The sequence below is a fragment of the Toxorhynchites rutilus genome, chromosome 1 (genome assembly GCF_029784135.1).
Source record: "Toxorhynchites rutilus septentrionalis strain SRP chromosome 1, ASM2978413v1, whole genome shotgun sequence".
Classification (NCBI taxonomy): domain Eukaryota; kingdom Metazoa; phylum Arthropoda; class Insecta; order Diptera; family Culicidae; genus Toxorhynchites; species Toxorhynchites rutilus.
In genome coordinates, this window is record NC_073744.1 from 82,432,547 (window position 1) to 82,452,497 (window position 19,951).

The window sequence follows — 19,951 nt, forward strand, 5'->3', positions numbered from 1 at the left end:
GTTTCCGAACATCGGAGCAACATCTATCTCCAAGCGGTTCATCTCCTCCACCAACATCTCACCAATCATCTCCTCGCCCGGATGATATTTTTGAATGATAAAAACAACTTTCAGGCACTTTGTGCTTTAAATCACCCGGTTTAGGCTTGTGTTTCCGCATTATGATGTCTACAGTGTATCGCAGAATTGAGTGTACAAATGCTACTTGACGATACTTCTCATTTATTTGGTATACAATATTTTGAATACATTGATTCTTTGATGCATATTTATTACTCACACATTTAACTAGCTGTAGGAGCAATACAATTCCGAGAAATGTTTTTTGCTAATTGAAAACAATAGTTTTTGTTTTTTTTATTGATGTTTGAATTTTTTACGTAGGATACCGAGGGGTAAAATCAATGTTTCGAAGACGAAAGCGTTACGCCGGAGACCGGGATTTTGAGCATTAATAGCTCCTAAACAACTGAGAGAAATGGTATGACAAACACTTAATTCGAAAGATAAAATGTCTACGCTCTATATACTTGCTGCTTTTTGGTCCAAAAACTTGTTTCAATAGCCTTAAAATTTCATATAAGCGAGCGCCGCTCGGAAAGCCATTCAGTTATAATTGAACATCGATTGGAGCATGGTGTCACTGTTGTGGTGAAGCTAACTTCGTTCATCATGAAAACGCTGATGAACGGTGCCTCCAAGAGCCTGGAGAGTGATGCCACTGAATAGGCGACCAAGAGAATATCAGCATCGAAAAACGGTTTCGCTTGAGATATCGGAACAGCCGCCACACACACACATACACGTGCGGAACTCTGAAAAATAATCTGCCAGTTCCCCTTGGAATTGAATTATACATTCAAGCAAAAGAGTTTTTTCTAATGTTTTCTATCCATATAATACTGCGATTAAATACATTTGGTTTTGTGATTTTTCAATTAAGATTCTGAAGATTATTCTTCCCCATCAGTAGGACATTTTCGTATCCAATATTGGATGCGCGCTCAACGGAAAATGTTTTGCATAGCGAAAGTCATATAATTTTCAATCGATGATTGCTCAGTCGCTGGAAGTTTCAAACTCAGAGAGTTCATTTGCCTCTAGCTTGCCTTACAAATAGCCATCATAAACCACACCTTCTCTCGATTCAATCACGGACAAAAAGCATACTAAACACGTTGAGCCCCGACCGAAATAGGGAACCGACAATGAACTTTTCGTCTGGTCCGTGTCGGTCCCAGCGAATCGATAGTGGACTTTTTTAAATATCATTTTGTAACTTTGGTGTTGCCGTTCCTAATACCGACGAAACGAACTACGAAAAACCTACTGTCGGTCCCGTGAGATCGGCGCAAAAACGACGGAAAATTCAGTGTCAGTCCCCAGAGACTGACGCAGGGCTTAACGTGTTAAGCGATATTCTGATGGTGGAACGCATTCATTTTTCGTGAGGACATCGATTGGAAAACATCGTTGCTGGACGAGCTGGACCTGACCTGACCTGACCTGATTAAGCTTGGGCTGGACGTTGATACCTTTGATACCACAAATTTGATCAAGTCAGGAACAATTCAAAATGCCTGCTTAATCAATGCAGTTTGGAATTGAAGACGCCAAAGTCATAAGTAATTGTGTCACGATCACAAGCAGAATAATTATTCATATGCGACAGGGGTGGCCAAACTTTTGGGCATTACGGACGACTAATTATTCAAATGTTAGGCTGCGGTCTACCAACGTTGACTGTATCAAGAAGTCACTTTTTGTAGTAGTACATGACGATAAAACAAAGTTTTAACTAGTGATGAAATGGATAGTAGTTTGGTCGGATACCGGATGAAAGATATCCGGCCAGCTTCGAGTCTCAGCCTTTTATGAGCTTATACATGACTAAGAGAAATGATAGGCGAATATGAGGCAAATGAAGCGGTAAATCTTAGAAATAAATAAACACATTTTTAATAATAATTATAAACGAATATTAATTTTTTTGTTCAGAATAAATATCCTATTTAATAGGGTATCAAGTTTTTTACAAGGAATCTGGAACAGTTTTTTTTCCTGATAAGGATTTTATATCATAATATTGAGATTTTTGTAAGTTGTACTTGGAGTTGTCTTCAGAGATGATAATCTGAGAGGGAGTACATTTACTTCTCTACAAATCAAATCAAAATTATTATGACCGGCAACCGTCGGTTGAAGTATTTCGCTTTTATATATTTTATTATAGCTTTTACATATTCGAGGTAATTTTGCATGTTGTTGCATCAAAAAGTATCTGGACAGAGACGACACCGCCCAAAGAATATCGATTTCACTTCGGTGTTCTGCTGGAAATTAATTATTTCATCATCATCATTATTCATCATAATTTACCACTGGTTGATTTTGAGTACTGTTATAAAGTTAATACTGTTATGAGTTGATAATAATTAATATTTAATATATTAGGCTGTCAAAAAAGTCCTGCGGTATTTTTTTTGAATTTTCATTTGTTCATAAAATTAGTTACAATCATCTGTTTTAAGTCAAATATGCGCCGTTTTGTTCGATGACTTGTTCCCAACGAGATGCCAACTTCATAATACCCCTGTTATAGAAGCTCGCTTCCTTATTGGCAAAAAACTTGGATAGCCAATTTCCACAGGCCTCTTTTGTGGCTAACTTCTGACTACCTAGCTCGTTCGCCATGGACAAAAACAGGTGGTAGTCACTTGGTGCAAGGTCCGAACTATTCGGCGGATGCAAAAGAACCTCCCATCCGAGCTCCCGGAGCTTCTGGCGCGTCACCAAAGAAGTGTGTGGCCTGGCGTTGTCCTGATGGAAGACAATGCGGCCTCTGTTTATCAAAGATGGCCTCTTATTCATGAGTGCTACCTTCAAGCGGTCCAGTTGTTGGCAGTACAGGTCCGAATTGAGCGTTTGGCCATAGGGAAGCAGCTCATAATAGATTATTCCTTGACAATCCCACCAAACACACAGGAGAACCTTCCTGGCCGTTAATGAGGGCTTGGCCACCGTCTGAGCAGCTTCAGCGGGCTTCGACCACGACCGTTTGCGCTTCACGTTGTCGTAAGTGACCCACTTTTCATCGCCAGTCACCATCCGCTTCAGAAACGGGTCGATTTTGTTGCGATTCAGCAGCGATTCACATGCGTCGATACGGTCAAAGATGTTTTTTTGCGTCAACGTGTGTGGCACCCATACATCGAGCTTTTTTGTGAATCCAAGCTTCTTCAAATGGTTAATAACGGTTTGATGGCTTATCCCCAGCTCTTGGCCGATGCTACGGCTGCTACAATGCCGAAAATTGCGACAAAATCGCTGAATTAGCCGAGAAATTCAGCGATTTTGTCGCAATTTTCGATGACAGGCCTTCCGGAGCTTGGCGCATCTTCGACGACCTCTACACCAGAACGAAACGTTGAAACCATCGTTGTGCGGTGGAAATGGAAACTGTATCGGGTCCATAAACTGCACAAATTTTATTGGCAGCCTGAGATGCATTTTTGCCTTTGTCATAGTAGTACTATAAAATATGTCGGATTTTCTCTTTATTTTGCTCCATATTTGCGACACTATAACTCACGAACGACTTAACCAACCAAAACACTGTCAAGGACTATATTATAGCGCGCAAAAATACCTTTCCAACAAGCTATAGTATGACTCGATACAATGAATAAAACTAGAGCTAAGCGCTTACAACGACACCTCGCGGAAATACCGCAGGACTTTTTTGACAGCCTAATATAATGAAATTATAACACATTAATAACATAATAACATTTCTGACATGTCAGTAGTCATACCTTATTTACCCGTGAAAGATTTTTTTTGGTTTATTGTCTTATGATTTATCTTAAGTTAATAAGATTTTTTTTTGTAATATCCGGTCACTATCCGGTACCCGGCCGGCTCGGGCCGGGATAGCTACCGGATGTCCTTTTCATCTCTAGTTTTAACTTTCCTGTTCTCGCGCGCAAAATCATAACTTGTATATTCGCGCACGGTGTCACAGAATGTAATTTTTTTATTGTGTTTTTATTGATTCTGTGAGATCGTATGCTCGAGTACAGGATGGTTAATTAAGGGAAAAAATAGGTCATACTAATAAAAACTCAATGATCAATTTGTTTTGTGTAAAATCTCATCAATCGATATCGTTGATTTTTTTTAAGAAAATTGCTATATATATATATATATATATATATATATATATATATATATATATATATATATATATATATATATATATATATATATATATATATATATATATATATATATATATATATATATATATATATATATATATATATATATATATATATATATATATATATATATATATATATATATATATATATATATATATATATATATATATATATATATATATGTTCTGTTCGTTTGTGTACGCGTCAAAAACTCGAAAAGTACGGAACTGATTGAGCTTAAAGTTGGACACAATATACAACTCACTTCAGGGAGTGTTGTTACGGCATGAAAAAATGGAAAATTGGATGAAAACAAATTTGCGTTTCTGAAATTAACCTTCTAATGAAAATCGACTATTCAGTAATGAATATGTGTTCTATGTGAAGGAAGCATCTTTCTCCACGTGTTTAACAAAATCATGAACTGAAATTGTGTTTCGAAGTGATTTAAAATTTATCGATTTCCCTCATCTATCTCTATATAGGGGAAAGGGGGGCAGTTTCGGACAGCGCTTGTTAAAATTAAGTGGTACAATTTTCAACCAAATTAAAAATATAAGTAAGTTAACAGCCCTTCCACCAACAGCTGTCATATGGTTTGACATCTCCTAGTCGTTCATTACTTACGAAAACGACACAGTTAAAAGCTCTCAGTTTCCCACAACGATTGGCGACTCAACCATCCTGGAAAAACTATTTCTGTACACGACCTTTCAGGTATAGGCTTATAATGCTTCTTTCAATCTGGATTCAAATTGACAGTTTGCTATCCATTCTCAGGAAAGATTTTTTCGGACAAGGATTTTGAATGCTCAATTGATTTCACCTATTGGAGCGGAGGTAGCAACTGACTCATCGGGTAACAATACTGCGAAACATTGTGTCTACAGCAACTTTGTTTGGCAACTTCGTTTCCGGAAAATGTTGAACCTTTTTCAAAAACGCGGAAATCCACCACTCGAGAACGGAAGAAAGATAAACCAAAAATTTTTACTGACTCTCATAGCAAGCAGTTTGCTTTCAGATAAATACTGATAAACAGAAAAATGCTGGAAATAAGAGGAAACGGAAGTAATTGTTGATAAACATAAAATTTAAATTTTTTTTTCGTTATCCGAAAGTGCCCCAGGACTGTCCAAAACTACCCCACACATGGGGCACATTCGGACAAAAAGGCAATTTTCTAAAATTAGAATAAACCATTCGTAATCGCATCAACGCACACCTCTAACACGCTCATATAATACATTGATGTCCAAATGACAGCCAGGATGAATTCAGAATTTTTTTTTAAGTTTACAAAAAATTTTAAAAATCATGGAAAAAAAAGTGTCCGAATGTGCCCCCCTCTCCCCTATATATAAAAATTTTCTGTTCCTTTGTGTGCGCGTTAAAAACTCGAAAAGTACGGAACCGATTCAGCTCAAACTATGATACAATATACAAAACAACCAAACACATCTAGAATTGCTGTTACAACATAAAAAATGAAAAATTCAACTCAACAATGCAACCACAATGTGTCACAGCAAAGCGTGGCAGGGTACAGCTAGTTTTCCATAAAAATACATCCAACATGATTATCATATTTCTCAATTACCGAGAGGTATAAGAACTATCTGTCAGAAATATTGACCCCTATTATGTAAATTGAATCGAAGAATCGAAGTCAATTGCATATTTTGAAACGAAATTCGGGATTTTTCTCCTAAAGAAAAATATATGAAATGCAACAAGTAAACCAAACAGCTCGATGAATTATACCGGCAGCTTTCACCCAACTGCAAAATAGAGCATAATTATATTATTCATAATTCAATATTTAATTTTAGAAATTTCTAATTTCTCGTTCATCAATGTTGTTCCATTCATGATTATATTTCATGAAAGAAATCTTCATAATTAAATCACATTCACATAGTTTTAAAATAAAAATAACAGTACTTCATTAAAACTCGCATTCGCAGTCTTCAAAATCGAAGTTTTCTCCAAAAATTTAATTTTCATTGATTTTCGAAGCCTTATGCCGGATGTTTCCAGAATTTTCAATTGGTCATTTAACAAATAATATACCTAAATAACTAACAATCTGAGAAAAAATATTCAAACGAAAACTTTTAAGAGGAAATATCTAGTTTTACATGTTAATCCATTGCGTTTGGATAGTGTCACCATCCTAGATCAGGTAGAGGGCGCCTAGCAGTACCTACGCGGGGGAACGGTAGACCGAGGACTACGTCTTTCTGCAATCCTTCCAACCGAAGCTTCGAGCAGCTGCTTTGAAATTTCCTATAGTTACTCCGATAGCTATTCTAGCATAAATTGCAATCTGACGTCTTCATAAAGGGTACATTTCTTCCGCAATAGCAGTTCAACAGCGACCAGAACTGGTTCGAGGGCATTAACCAATTTCTCGAGTAATATTCCAAAGCGGCATAAAGGCAAATATTATTTATGGCGTAAAAAAAATTACCGAAAATACCGGATTGTAAAATTCGGTAATGGAAAATGACACGGTATTACCGGTAAAACCGGTTAACAATCCCTAGTTCGTAGTCTTGGAGCTTCTGCTTGCGGAATCTCTCCCATCGTAACATCTACTAATACCCGTTCCTGGAACTGTAGTATATATCAAACAATTATTTGTCCTCCGATAGTTTCGTACCATTTTGAAGCATAGAAAACAAAATGGAACTGCCAAAACTGGCCAACGATGTGAAATTAACCTCCTTTGGGGTTCTGTTATGAAATTAACAAAACTGCTGTCAAAATACAATAAACCCATGACCTTTTCCTAAATTTATCAAATGAACGTAATTTAAAAATAGTGGTCACACAGAGATATGGAAGCAACTTTTTGGAGCTCTAAATCGCTCTCGCACGACTTGAAGCTTATGGTTATGGTGGATGAGCAGTGGTGACAGTTTTTCAAAAATGGCCCATGAAAATGTATCCAAGAATATTATTTTATGAAAATGTTCATGACATTTCATTCAAAATATCGTATCAGATTCTTGCTTTTGCAATGACCATGAACAAGGACATTGGTATGGTATGGTATGGAAATTTTTTCACATGGATAGCTGTGAGTGGTCTGCTCACGTGTAGGAATACCATCTGATTAATTATTTCATTCATTCACTAGCGGGTGAACTTCGTCCCGCCCAAATAATTGACCCTTTACAATTTCCTTTTACTAGAAATTTCTTAGTACTTCTATGAAAAACTGGTCATCGTAATATAATTTTATTTGCAGACACAATGTTTCATTCAAGATTCTTTAATCACTTTTAAATGACATTTTTGTCCGTTATATGGAATACATGTTTGATACAGAAAAGTAAATTTTCAATCATAATTTTTATTTTCAATGCAGTTTATTCCAACTGAGAATTCATTGCCATTTTTAACTGATTTCATGATTCTGGATTCTATCTGAATCGTTTATTAAACCTAATCCTGCATTCTTAATCACCACGCATCAATTCTGCGAATAAATCAAGTGAACTCTCAATGTAACAACTTTTTCACACCGAATCTCTTAACAATTTCTCACAATAATCCAACGTCTCGAACAGAAAGAAAAAAACCTTAATCAACACATTATCAACGACTCACTCGAAGGCGGCTGAAGTATATGTATACCAGCATCCTGAAAATGCGATGTCATCAATTTTCCCCCGAAAATTGCTATTCTATCTTCCATGTCAGCAAAAAAAATACATAGAGCGATTTATTATCACGTAATCTATATTCGGTTTGAACAGCCGTTTCAACAATGCTCGTCAAGCAGGTAAGCAGAAACAGTTAGATCCTACTTTTTTTCTCTTTCACCTGAAATCTCACTTTTCCCGAATGCCGCTAAGGCAGTACCATCTCTCAACAGAACGCAATTTTAGCTTCGCATCACAGATTGAGCTTTTGTTGTGCCTACGAAACAGAAAAAAAAGTTTTGTTTCGCTGATGGCGTCTTATATTGAGCTTGACAAAGATGATGCATGATTGAGGGAGTAACGATATATTCTCCCGCTGATTGTGGTGATAAAGAAAGGAATCTCGGTACCTCCGAAACAGATTTGGTTGTATTCAAGTCTATCGAAATTTCCCAGACAAATAGAGTGTATACTCTATAAAGAGTTATTGTTTGTATTTTGAAAAAAGATTTTTTTTTCATTTTGTTCTCAGAATATAAAATGCAAAAATCACTATCGTAACAAAACGATGGTTTCGAACAAAAGCTATGGAAATAAACGGTTACGGAAATTACGCTGAATTGGTGGTTTACTAGATATACTATTAAGAACACTTACTGGTATTTCTTTCTGTAGTGCTTTGTATATATTAACACTAAACCATCCAACAATTCATATAAGGCACACCGGGGTAAGATGAAACACGAGGTAAGTTAAAACGGAAGCCATAGCTTTTATTAGGAATGATGGATTGATGTGATCTATTTTTTCAGTAAAAATTACCTTTGAACTCACCTTATGACAGCCATTACCAGAATATTGGAATGCCTTAACGCAATTCGCGCCTTAGTTTGCTTCTCCTCGTTCGTGAAAACAAAACAATCATTTTTGCGGTTCGAAATACTGTTTTTTTTCAAAAATATTGCCAGAATTGCACGTCAGGTAATCAAATATGGATAATCAAGTGTACACCCAAAGTTAATTTTTAGCACATGTTCTGGCATCCCGATTTATTACATTAAATGAGCTGAAAGATAACATAAAATGTTCTACTCCCCAATACATGTATATCATTTGTATAATATATATGCTAGACCCAATATAAGGGAGCGAAACAGGAGACACATTTAAATGAAAACATATGAAAGCTTTTCGTATAGTTCGCCAAATACACGGCCCAGACAAAGAAAAATATATTCTCGTTCATGTTCTTCTCTATCGTCTTAGAAAACACCTTCCAACTTCATTTTACGATGAGGTGTAATATTATCACACTCCTTTGTAATAGCACTGGCAGCTATATGGATAGCCTGGTCGTGTAAAGTAACTTTGGATTCCAGCCGGCCTTGGTTCGATCCCCATTGACGTCGTATGGACTTTCTTTTTCACAATCCCAAATGAAAAGAGAAAAGAAAACAGAAAGAGATGTCTGCTCGCATACATACAAACCATATTTAAGATTTTAAAATAGCTCATTATTTGCGCATTTGACTCATATGCACAGGAAATGGCATCTTTTCTGCCAAAGATGACATGTTTTCTGTCAACGCTAGTTTGGGTGTAGTGGTTTTGAAAACGGAAAAATGTTGTATAGCTCTGAGCATTTCAACTCACCTCATGTATTTTTTCAACACTGGGGTAAGTTGAACTGCACTGACTATTCTTTAAACTTTGCTGCAGGTGCCCAACGTTATTTGTCGGTGATTGCGGTGAATGATGATAAATTCAAAAAATAGTAATCATTCATACTTCGTTTCTCAGTATGATCTACGTAATTTATGAAAACACAGACATGAGACAATTCAAATTTGTGTGGAGGCGATCTGGTGTAGTGGTAACATCCATGCCTCTCACGCTGAAGGTCACGAGTTCAATTCTCACTCCCGACATTCTTCCAAAAATGGAAGTAAAAGTGACGAACCAGCCAAATGAGTTGAAAATCACTATAATACAGATAAAAAAAAATTCAAATTTGTTAATTTTGCAACCAGAGGTTGCTTAAATATTATGTAACGCTTTTCTTTTTACTGTTTTAAACTCCCTCTTTCCTACATAGCATGTAACAAATTGCATAAGAATGCTTAGACTTATTTGGATTTATTTTTCAACAAATTTCAACAAGGCGTTCCCTCCTTCTTTCCAGAGTGTTTTCCGTAATATATGAATATTTGAATGATCCTATAAACATCATTAGTGACTGTTTTGGGTAGCTCTACTCTGACATGAAGCGTCTAAAATAATATTCTTGATGTTATTGTTTTGTATTTTGTAATTTATAGTATGCGGTGTCCATTTTGCGTGTGTCAGACCACTCCCTCACATATCACGTGTACCAGAACCCCTTTTCCTATCGTTTATACGTAATTGTTTCAATTTAGTGTTTCGTGGTTCAATTTACTCCGTTCCCCGGGGTAACCCCGTTGAAATAATGCATATGGAAACTTGACGTTTTAAAAGCTGATACTTTTCGAAAAATGAATCTCTATGTTTTATCAAAAGTCATACGTTTTATATGTTGCAAACAGATTTCAATTTAATGATTCAGTGATTTTTTATAGATAACTTTCAAGTTGTACTTCGAAAAAACCGTTTCAACTTGCCGCGGTGTACCTTATACGTATTTTTATCGGAGGCGATCATTATAGTCATCATTAGGTAATAAGAAGAGAATATTCATTCTTTCGGGCTTTAGAAAATTTATTTATTGTCATGCTTTTTACAGATGAAAGGCCTTTACCGTAAACAAAAATATTTTTCACGTTAAGAAAAAATGTTCATTGTTTCACAATTTTTTTGCAATATTTTTTTAGTCTTTCAAAAATTGCAATTGAATCTGCTGAATCTGCTATCTTCACTCTTCATTTCTTGCTCCTGTAAACTTCGGTATTCAGTGAAAAGTTCATCTGCCAACTTTGTAGAAAATTCTTGTTGTGGTATTATTTCTCCAATTGTTTGATCATATGAACCCAAGGATTTATAGTATTTAAATTCAAAATGTTAGAAGGCCCGTCTATCAGATTTTGTTTTTGTATTATACTTTCTAGCCATCTGATCCTTTCTACTCGTCCGACCGTCGAGTACATTTACCTGTTTTTTTTCTGTTTTTACAAACTTATGTTTCCAACTTATTAAGAGAACTTTTTTGTTCGGTTTGCTTTTGGTAATTGAAAAACTACAATTATTTGGTTTGTAAAACCGCATTGAAATCGTGCCATTTTGTCTTTTTTCTGTTATGCATGATTGAGAAATTTCATTTAACCCTTTCGCTACGAGCGTCGTCTTTAGACGACATGAGAGTGATACTGCAAATCGATTACACCAGCGCGATGTGCATACTTTTCCGCGCAGTGCTCCGTAAATAAAATCTGTGTTTTTGGTCTCAAAAAATATTTTTACCTGTGTTTTTTTCTCAGAAAATCACACACATGGGGCACATTCGGACGAAAAGACAATTTTCAAAAACTCGAATAAACCATTCCTAATCGTATCAACACACACCTCTAACATGTTCATATGATACATTGATGTCCAAATGACAACCAGCATGAATTCAGTTTTTTTTAAGTTTACAAAAAATATTGAAAATCAAGGAAAGAATGTCCGAATGTGCCCCCTCTCACCTACTTATCAGAAGTTTACAAAAAATAAAGGAACCTTGTTCATCTTTCATAATCTCACATAGTTAAACATCATTGCTTCATCATGTAAAAAATTGCGACCAGTACACATGTCGAATTCTAATCCGACCCCAAAGGGATTAATAAGTTCAATCTTGGAAAATAATCTTAGGTTAAGTATCATTCATTGGCATTGTTATGATAAATTTGACGATGTTTATGGTACCCCCCTAAACATTTGTATTCACTGTGCTTTATTAGGAAAAAGATAAACAGTGTTATTTATTTATTGAAAGCCTTAGATTGAACATGAGAAAACAGTACTACATGCTACATGCTACATGAATGCCAAAATGAGTCTTATTCAGGCTGATTCGAATGCTATATGAATTAAATTGGTAAGTTGTAAAAAAATATTATTGAGATCAATCCTTTTGAAATTTTTTTTGATTCTTTTGAAAAACCTGTAAATCTGTATGAAAACCAAAAAATCTGTAATCTGTATCTACAGATTCTTGGTTTCTGAAAGTCCGAAAAATTTGTATAAATACAGATTATTATGTAGATATGGTAACCCTGCTCCGTACAGCGGTAGCACTCCGGCGGAGCACACTATTGAAAGGGGTGATCAAATAATTCCTACTAAAGGTAGGTTTAGAGTTCCCGTGAACGTGAACGCGGACAAACACTTTTTATTAATAATTCATCAGTCCATATATAAAACGCGAGGAAAACATCTTGAAACGATAGGAATAAACATTTTCTAGTTGAATAACATGTTTAAACACAATTTATATTGATAAAAGTGGGTTAATTCAATATTTCACAACGATTCTGAATTTCGACCGTGGAATCGAGATGTTGGTGAACTCACCATAGTTCACCGACTTCGGTGAACGTGAACGTGAAAACAGTGGTGAATATAGACGTCAAAATATTTCCCCGTTCATGTTCACGTTCGAATGTCCCAAGGCATTCTGAAAATTATTTCACCGTGAACTGTAAAAGGATATGTTTAGCAATTCTCAAGTTTTCAATGACAATTTTGAAAAACTTCGTTGCTTCGGGTTGATTCGTGAACAACTGTATATTTTATCCGAATCACTTTATTGAAGATCGATGTTTATTTACTTCACGTTTACTGCCGAACTTTTAATATGAACGTGAACGTGAACAACATCATTCTATTCACCACGATTTGTTGAGTTGTTTGTTCGCAATGTAGTTCACCGTGAAATGGTCGTACTATTCCAGCACCTGTTCAAGTTCACGTTCACGGGAACTCTAAACCAGGCTTAAGGTAGTTATGTTTGAAACAAATCCAATTCTATTGCTTATATTAAGTAGATCTTACTCTTGCTTTTTACGAAACTCACCCAATAACATTTTCAACTATTTTGTAGCAGCTTTGTTTATTTTGTACGCCACACTTTCGATGTGGAAACAAATTTGTCAGTCTGCAAATGCTGGGTTTACTCGTCTCTTCCATCAAAACATCGCATAACTTCCGAGAAACGGTTTGTGTTTGTTGTTCGTCAGAAAAAATCTTATTCCATAGATATGAACGGTTGAATTTCTTGTTCGATATGAGAACTCAGAAGCATCTAAGTATCTGAATCCGTAGAATACTTCTGATTCTATGCACATTATCGTTTGATTCGAAATGCGTTAGTCAAATTTGTACGAAAATGCACTTTCAACTTTCATAATATTGGGGTTTTCAAATTTCGTTCTACGTTTCTCTGAAAATAGTATGAAGCAGAAATATCTTAGGTCAAACATCTTGTTGAATATTTTGACAAGGATCGGTTTGAGTATCTCGACTATTTTCTCAGCTGAAGTTTGTTCTCTTTACATTCGTCTCCAGAACTAGAAAAAAACTATTCTCTACGTGTGCTCTCAATGTTCTGTTCCCCGTTACCTATATCAAATATATTATATACTATCCTCACCCCCAGAATTTTCCTCTTCATCTATTTCAAAATCATGATGTCATTTATTTCTTCCAACTACTTCCTTTAAATTGACATCGTATGACTAAATTTTAGAGTTTGTATTTAGATAATCCACCAATAATAAAATCGACAAAAAATTAGAGAATGCGAAGTCGGAAAGTTTAATTGTTGTTTGACATGCTGTGACTTCGTGAAAAATTAACGTTTGTAGGTACGAGGATTGCAAGAAGTGATGATACTCACACGTATACATTTCCACACATACACGCATTCTTCGCCCACAAACTCATAAAGACGAAAGTTACGAATCGTTCATTCAAAACTGCTATTCGTTTTGCGGTGCAATGATTATTTATTGAATTCTCCATCATCAAAAACGAAGGCGTAATTTTTCATTCAAACTGAAATATCCTTGTATGGAAAGGTTCTACAGGAAAGTTCTAGGAACCAAATAAGAGCTGGTTGTTGAGGTTATTAGGATTTGCTGTTGAGTTGGTTAGCAAAAAAATGTGATAGTCCACAAAATTATCAAAAAAAAAAAGATTTTTTATTTCTTCCCTGCTATGTTATTCACTACACCTACACGCACCAAGATAAAATTATATACATATTTTTTAATATTTGAAAGTTGTAGCTTTAAAATTATTTATATTCTATCGATATGCATTAATTTTTCACGAAGTTACAACATATCAAAAATCGCTTCAAAATTTTCGACTTCGCACTCTGTTCCACTAATTCTTAGTCGAGCGTAGAATACAAAAATTATTACTTACTATTTTATTTTTTTATTACCAAAGTATGAACCAAAAATTTCAATTACAATTGGCACAAATATTTGCACAACGACAGTACTCGAATATGAATGACCGTTATTTGACCTCATGGTTTACCAGCGGTCGACGCTCTATATCCTGTATAAAACAAACTGAACATAACTTGACGCAGGACTTCGAGGACAATTGCTTCAGAATTTAGTTTTTGTAATTGTTCAGAAATCCGTAAATATAATTGAATGCTTCAAATGGTGGCTATAGAAAAATCATTTGTTATATGAACTGAAAGGATCTTCAAACCGGTTGTAACCATTAATTATTAATAATTTCTTTTTTCAATAGTAACAAATCAGATAAATATTCTCAAATTTCAACGAAAAACTTGACATTCTCTGGTTCTCTTGTATCGATGTTCATAAAATCATAAAAATCCGTATTGATAAAACCATAAATCATAGAAATCCGTATTGATAAAATCACCCCTACAGAAATATTAATCGATCAGTAGATGTTTTCTTTAGTTTATTCAATACGTTGGGCCCCACGTCAGTCCATAAGGGCCGACGTTGAGATTTGTGGTAAAAAACGCTGATTGACAGTTACAGAATAAGAAAATAAAAATAGAAACAGTTTTGTTTTCGGATGTTGTACAAAACGTGACTGCATTCCTACTATTTTCTATTTATACAATAAGTATCTTTTGGAGCTGGAACACACTGATATTCCCCCTTGTTCTACGCGGCGAATGACGTGAGATGGCCCAAGTGACTGCATTCCCGTAGGCGAATGGCGTGACTATAGTTCGTCACTAGGTGAGATTTAAAATCGTGTCCTCATTTGTTATCGACTCGAGCGTCAAAAAGGAGCTAAAAAGTAAAGTGGCCTCCAGAATAAAGTAGTAAACTTTGCAATCTAACATCACTTGCCGCGCGGAATAAAGGGGATTGTTTACACTGATATTGTGCAAACGCTCTTGATGCGGACTGCATGGCAAGCCCAGCAAAAAAAATCGGTGCTCAACACTTTTTAATTAACACTCAACTGAATGCGATATGAGGACATCATCTCACTGTGAATTCTTCAATTTATGTTTAAACTAGCTGACCCGGCAATCTTCGTCCCGCTCAAAATTAATTTTTCGTTATCACATCCACGTTTTCTCTCTAAGCGCACGTTCATGGGTCCAATCGCAGAACTGTTCATTAATTGATCTTCTAATCCACCCTTTAAAATTATTTTTTACTATAAAATTCCAGTACTTCTACCAAAACTCGACATTATAATATCAGATTATTTTCAGACACAATTCTCGTGCTAAATTTTTCATCCACTTGCAAAAAACATGTTTCTTAGCTACATGGAATACATGTTTGATACAGAAAGTATAATAGAATGAAGACAGCCCGAAATTGAACAATCCCTTTCTCGAGTTTTGCTCTTATCAACACATTCGGCGATCAATTTTTATTTATATAGATAGAAGACGATAAAGGAGTGCGTTATATCACTTTAAAATTCATTCCCACTTTCGAATGGAGATTAATTCCGTCACCGCGAACATCAAATGGATAACGCTTGTCGATATGTCGATTTGTAGAACACATGTGAATTGAATTTTTCGAATTTTCCTATTTTTCCTTCAGAGTTTTCCGAAAGTTTTTAATTGTCTTGTTTGGTTGAAATATGTGCATTATTTTTATGGCCCCACCTCTCCTTTCCAGAGGAGGAAGGGGAGTCATACCATCATAGAAAAATTTCTCGTACCCACATCCCAAATTTGGCTCCATTTGTTTGAATAGTTCTCAAGTTGTTCAGCTACCTCCCCCCCTCCCTTTTTAGTGAGGGAAAAGGAGTGTCAAACCACCTGTCTCCGCCCAGATAGTTTCTGAGCAGAGTTCCGTAGTGATGAAGAGTAGAGATCCTGTCTACAGCGCCAAAAAATGTCTCCGCCCCGAGAGGTATCTGAGCTGAGTTCCAGTATGATGAGTAGAGTAGAGATGAGAGTAGACTGGCTACCCGATAATGAAATGAAATGATGAGATCGAATATAGTCAAAAGCTTGACCTATACTGATCGGAGAGTTTATTGCAACTGAACTCTGTTCTTAACATTTCATGCCCTATTTATATCATTGTTCCCATAGTTCTCTGAATGGCGTATTTGTTGTTTGGGTTGCGTTTGGAATATTCGCTATAAACCATAAACCATAAACGGGTCCGTTTCCATGCGTTCCTGTCTTTTGACAATTCGCTGGTTATTGTTTATGATTGTTTATACGTTGTTTTTTCATGTTGTTGGTTTGTGTATTATGTGTGGTGAAACAAATAATGTTGTAACAGGTTTTGTGTCTGGTGAAAAAGGTAAGCCGCGTAAAGTATTATTTTGTATACAATGCACTTTATGATTCCTTTTTCAGGTGTAGACCCAGGATATGCGTTGCTGCTGCGGTTGCTGTTGATTATGTGTAGTGTTTTGAGTGCTTTAATTTTTTTGTAATAATATTTTGTTTTGTGAATAAAGTGCTTTGTATGAATGGATTTTGTGTTTCTTTTGTGTATTCTCCGCCTGGGCCGCAACACCACCATAAAACCATTTATTGCTCCCTAAATTCTCCATATGCCAAATTTGGTTGCATTTTCTTGATAAGTTCTCGAGTTATGCAGAAATTTGTGTTTCATTTCTATGGCGATTCCCATTTGGATAGGTGAGAGGAGTATTAAATCACTTTAGAAATGTTTTCGCTCCATAAAACTTCCACATGCCAAATTTGGTTCCGTATGCTTCATTTGTATTGCAGTCCCCCTCTCCCTCAGCCAGAGGGGAGGTGTGTATATTTACCATAGAAACGTTTCGTGTCCCCGAAAACCTTCGCAAACCAAATTCGGCTCTATTTGCTTGATTAGGTTTAGAGTTATGCAGAAATTTGTCTTTCATTTGCATGACACCTCCCCCTTAGAGATGTGGGTGAAGTGTCTAACTACCGTAAAGACATTTATTGCACCCTAAAACCTCCTCATGCCAAATTTGGATTCATTTGCTAGATTAATTCTCGAGTTATGCAGAAATTTGTGTTTCAAGAACGACCTTTCGTTCACTTTTTTGGCCAACTAGTTATTTCGTACATTTCCCGAACGGTTTGCCAATCACTACCGTGGAGGCTAACGCACGAAATGCAAACATGTTGTTTGTTGCTCTTCTCCGACAGCGACAGTAAAATCTAAAAAAACCATACCTACCTCATTTGGTAAATTGTGCACTTGCATTATTATCTTCTTTATTTGTGTATTAGGCAAATAAATGCTGAATAAATTTCTCATCTAATGGTATCTAGTATAACATATATCGCAACAGCGATTTTGTGGAATAAGCATTCCCCTTAATTTTCCGTTACATTTCTCGTAGGGTGACCCCATATATAGAAGTCAAAGACGTAGTCCTACGTCAAAAGAAATAATTTTCTTTTGCTAATGCTCAGTTTTAAGTTTCTCTATCCCGGTTCACGCACGCACGCTCTCGAACTGTGAGTTTTCACTAAACAAGAATCAATAAAAAATGGAAATTCGTAAATTTCGAGATATGACCAACTTGTGTACTGTTAATGCGAGGATAAGAATGAATCATGAATCTACCATATCTACCATATGCTTCACTATCTTCCTACTAAAAATATTTCTAGAATTCGATGCATTCTAAAATAATATCCGAAGTGAGAAAACAAGCGGATTGAAGCGAATTGAAAATAATTCTGTAGTCCTTCGTCAACAATGACCTCGTATCCTGGACACCTTCCCTTACAAGTTTTAATAATGTTTGTTCTGATTCAACACTCTTCTCACTTGCTTGGGTTGGCTCCCTATGCTTATTACACATTTTTCAAACTCCATTTGACTATGAAAGGTAACCGTCTTATATTACCAATTATTCCTTGAATCATTTATATTTTGCACACCTAAGGCACCTGTGGTGATGGTACAGCTATATAGCCGCACCACTTTTTGCATTGGAGAACATCCTTTTCCAGACGTTTTTTCCTGTGTCGTTCTCGTTTGTGTCCCCCTTTTTTACCGACACGGCATGACAGTAATTGATCGCTGACAAAGTGAAGATATTCTTCATCGCTAGCATTATAATGCTCCACAGACTTACCTTTTGAGTCCAAATGGGCTAGGGATATGGGGTGGAAGTGAACACGTCAGCTCTTGTACACGTAATGAGATAAGGCACACACAGAATTCTCCTCCATAGCAAGTTGCTTGATGTGTTGGAGCCTTGACGAAGGTTCAGATGACAATAGCTTAATTTGAGTACTATTGTTCGCTAGAAAACCGCAACTGAGATGTCAGTCATTAGGTAGCAACATGAAAGTTCTATAACCGTCCTAGAAAAAAGGGGGTTCCATAGTGGGGAATCAACTTTGGCAGGAACAGAGAAGGCTACCTCCAATGATTGCAAACATTTGCCTTGCAAATGTTCACTAAGCAAACGTGCGTTCAACATTTTGAATCGTAATGTGAATAATTAGAATTGTTCATTTGACTAAAATGTAAATATTAGAACATACGGAGCAAACATCTGTTTTTGTTGGTTGTTCCACTTCACATATAAATCAATGGGTAAATAAGTGGAAGCTCTGCTATCCAACATCTATCCGAGCGTTGAGAAAAGTTACTTGTACAGAGAAACGCTGCATGGAAATGAGAGAAAGGAAGGGAAAACGGAAAGTAAACGATATCAGAATATGATAATGTTTGGATAAATAATTTATGAGAATCCTTATCGGACTATCTGCTGCCGCGAAGCTGTAAAATGGAGCATATAATAGGAACATCCCAAAAAGGAAGCCATGTCCATGTGTGCAAGGAATTGATTATCTTTCAAATATATTCAAATATCTCTATATTTATTTATGCTTTGATACCTACCTCCGGGAAAAACTTATGTCGTGTTCTGGATTTTGCGGAGGACAGCTCATCCTTGATCAAAAGCATCGAGAAAATAGAAACGGATTCAATTTACTTTTTCATTGTTTATTTTGTGAGGTGATTAATTCGAACTTGAACATACGGAACTATAAAAAAACATTTTAATTTGTAGCACATATTCTTTTTGTGTGTAATGTCTTTAGTCAAATATTCGTCACCTCAGCATGATTTACCTTAAAAATAGTGCTAACAAATATATCTTTTTTCGGTGCGTTCACCTCGCTTACAGTGCTCGCCATAAATTTGAGAAGCTTTCTATGTTATTCTATGTGTTACTCTCTTGGCATTTCAATTTCCTCGATGGCAAAGTTCGATGCAAGATATGAAAATGTGTGGGTGTGTTTGTTCATTTATTTTCGGACAAAGTTTCAGTGAGTAGTTCAGACTAAGTGCGTTCGTTGTTTTCACTCTCGAGGGAACACCAGACTAGCGCTAGAGTTTCGTTAACTTCTACTGTCAAAGAACCATATTCTGCCCCGTCGAGCAACAAAAAAGCAATGGCTAAGACAACAAACTGCTCCGTGTTCAGTAGTGACCGACAAATACAACATAGTCCGCAGTTACACATTCAGCTCGTATAGATGAATTATTGCCAGTATTCGTGCAAGTTTTTCTCACCTGTTTTCATTTCCTAGCAGTGATGTACGTATCCGCTTTCGAAGAAAATGAAATGTGGCCATTCGTTGAAACAACTATCAATTATACG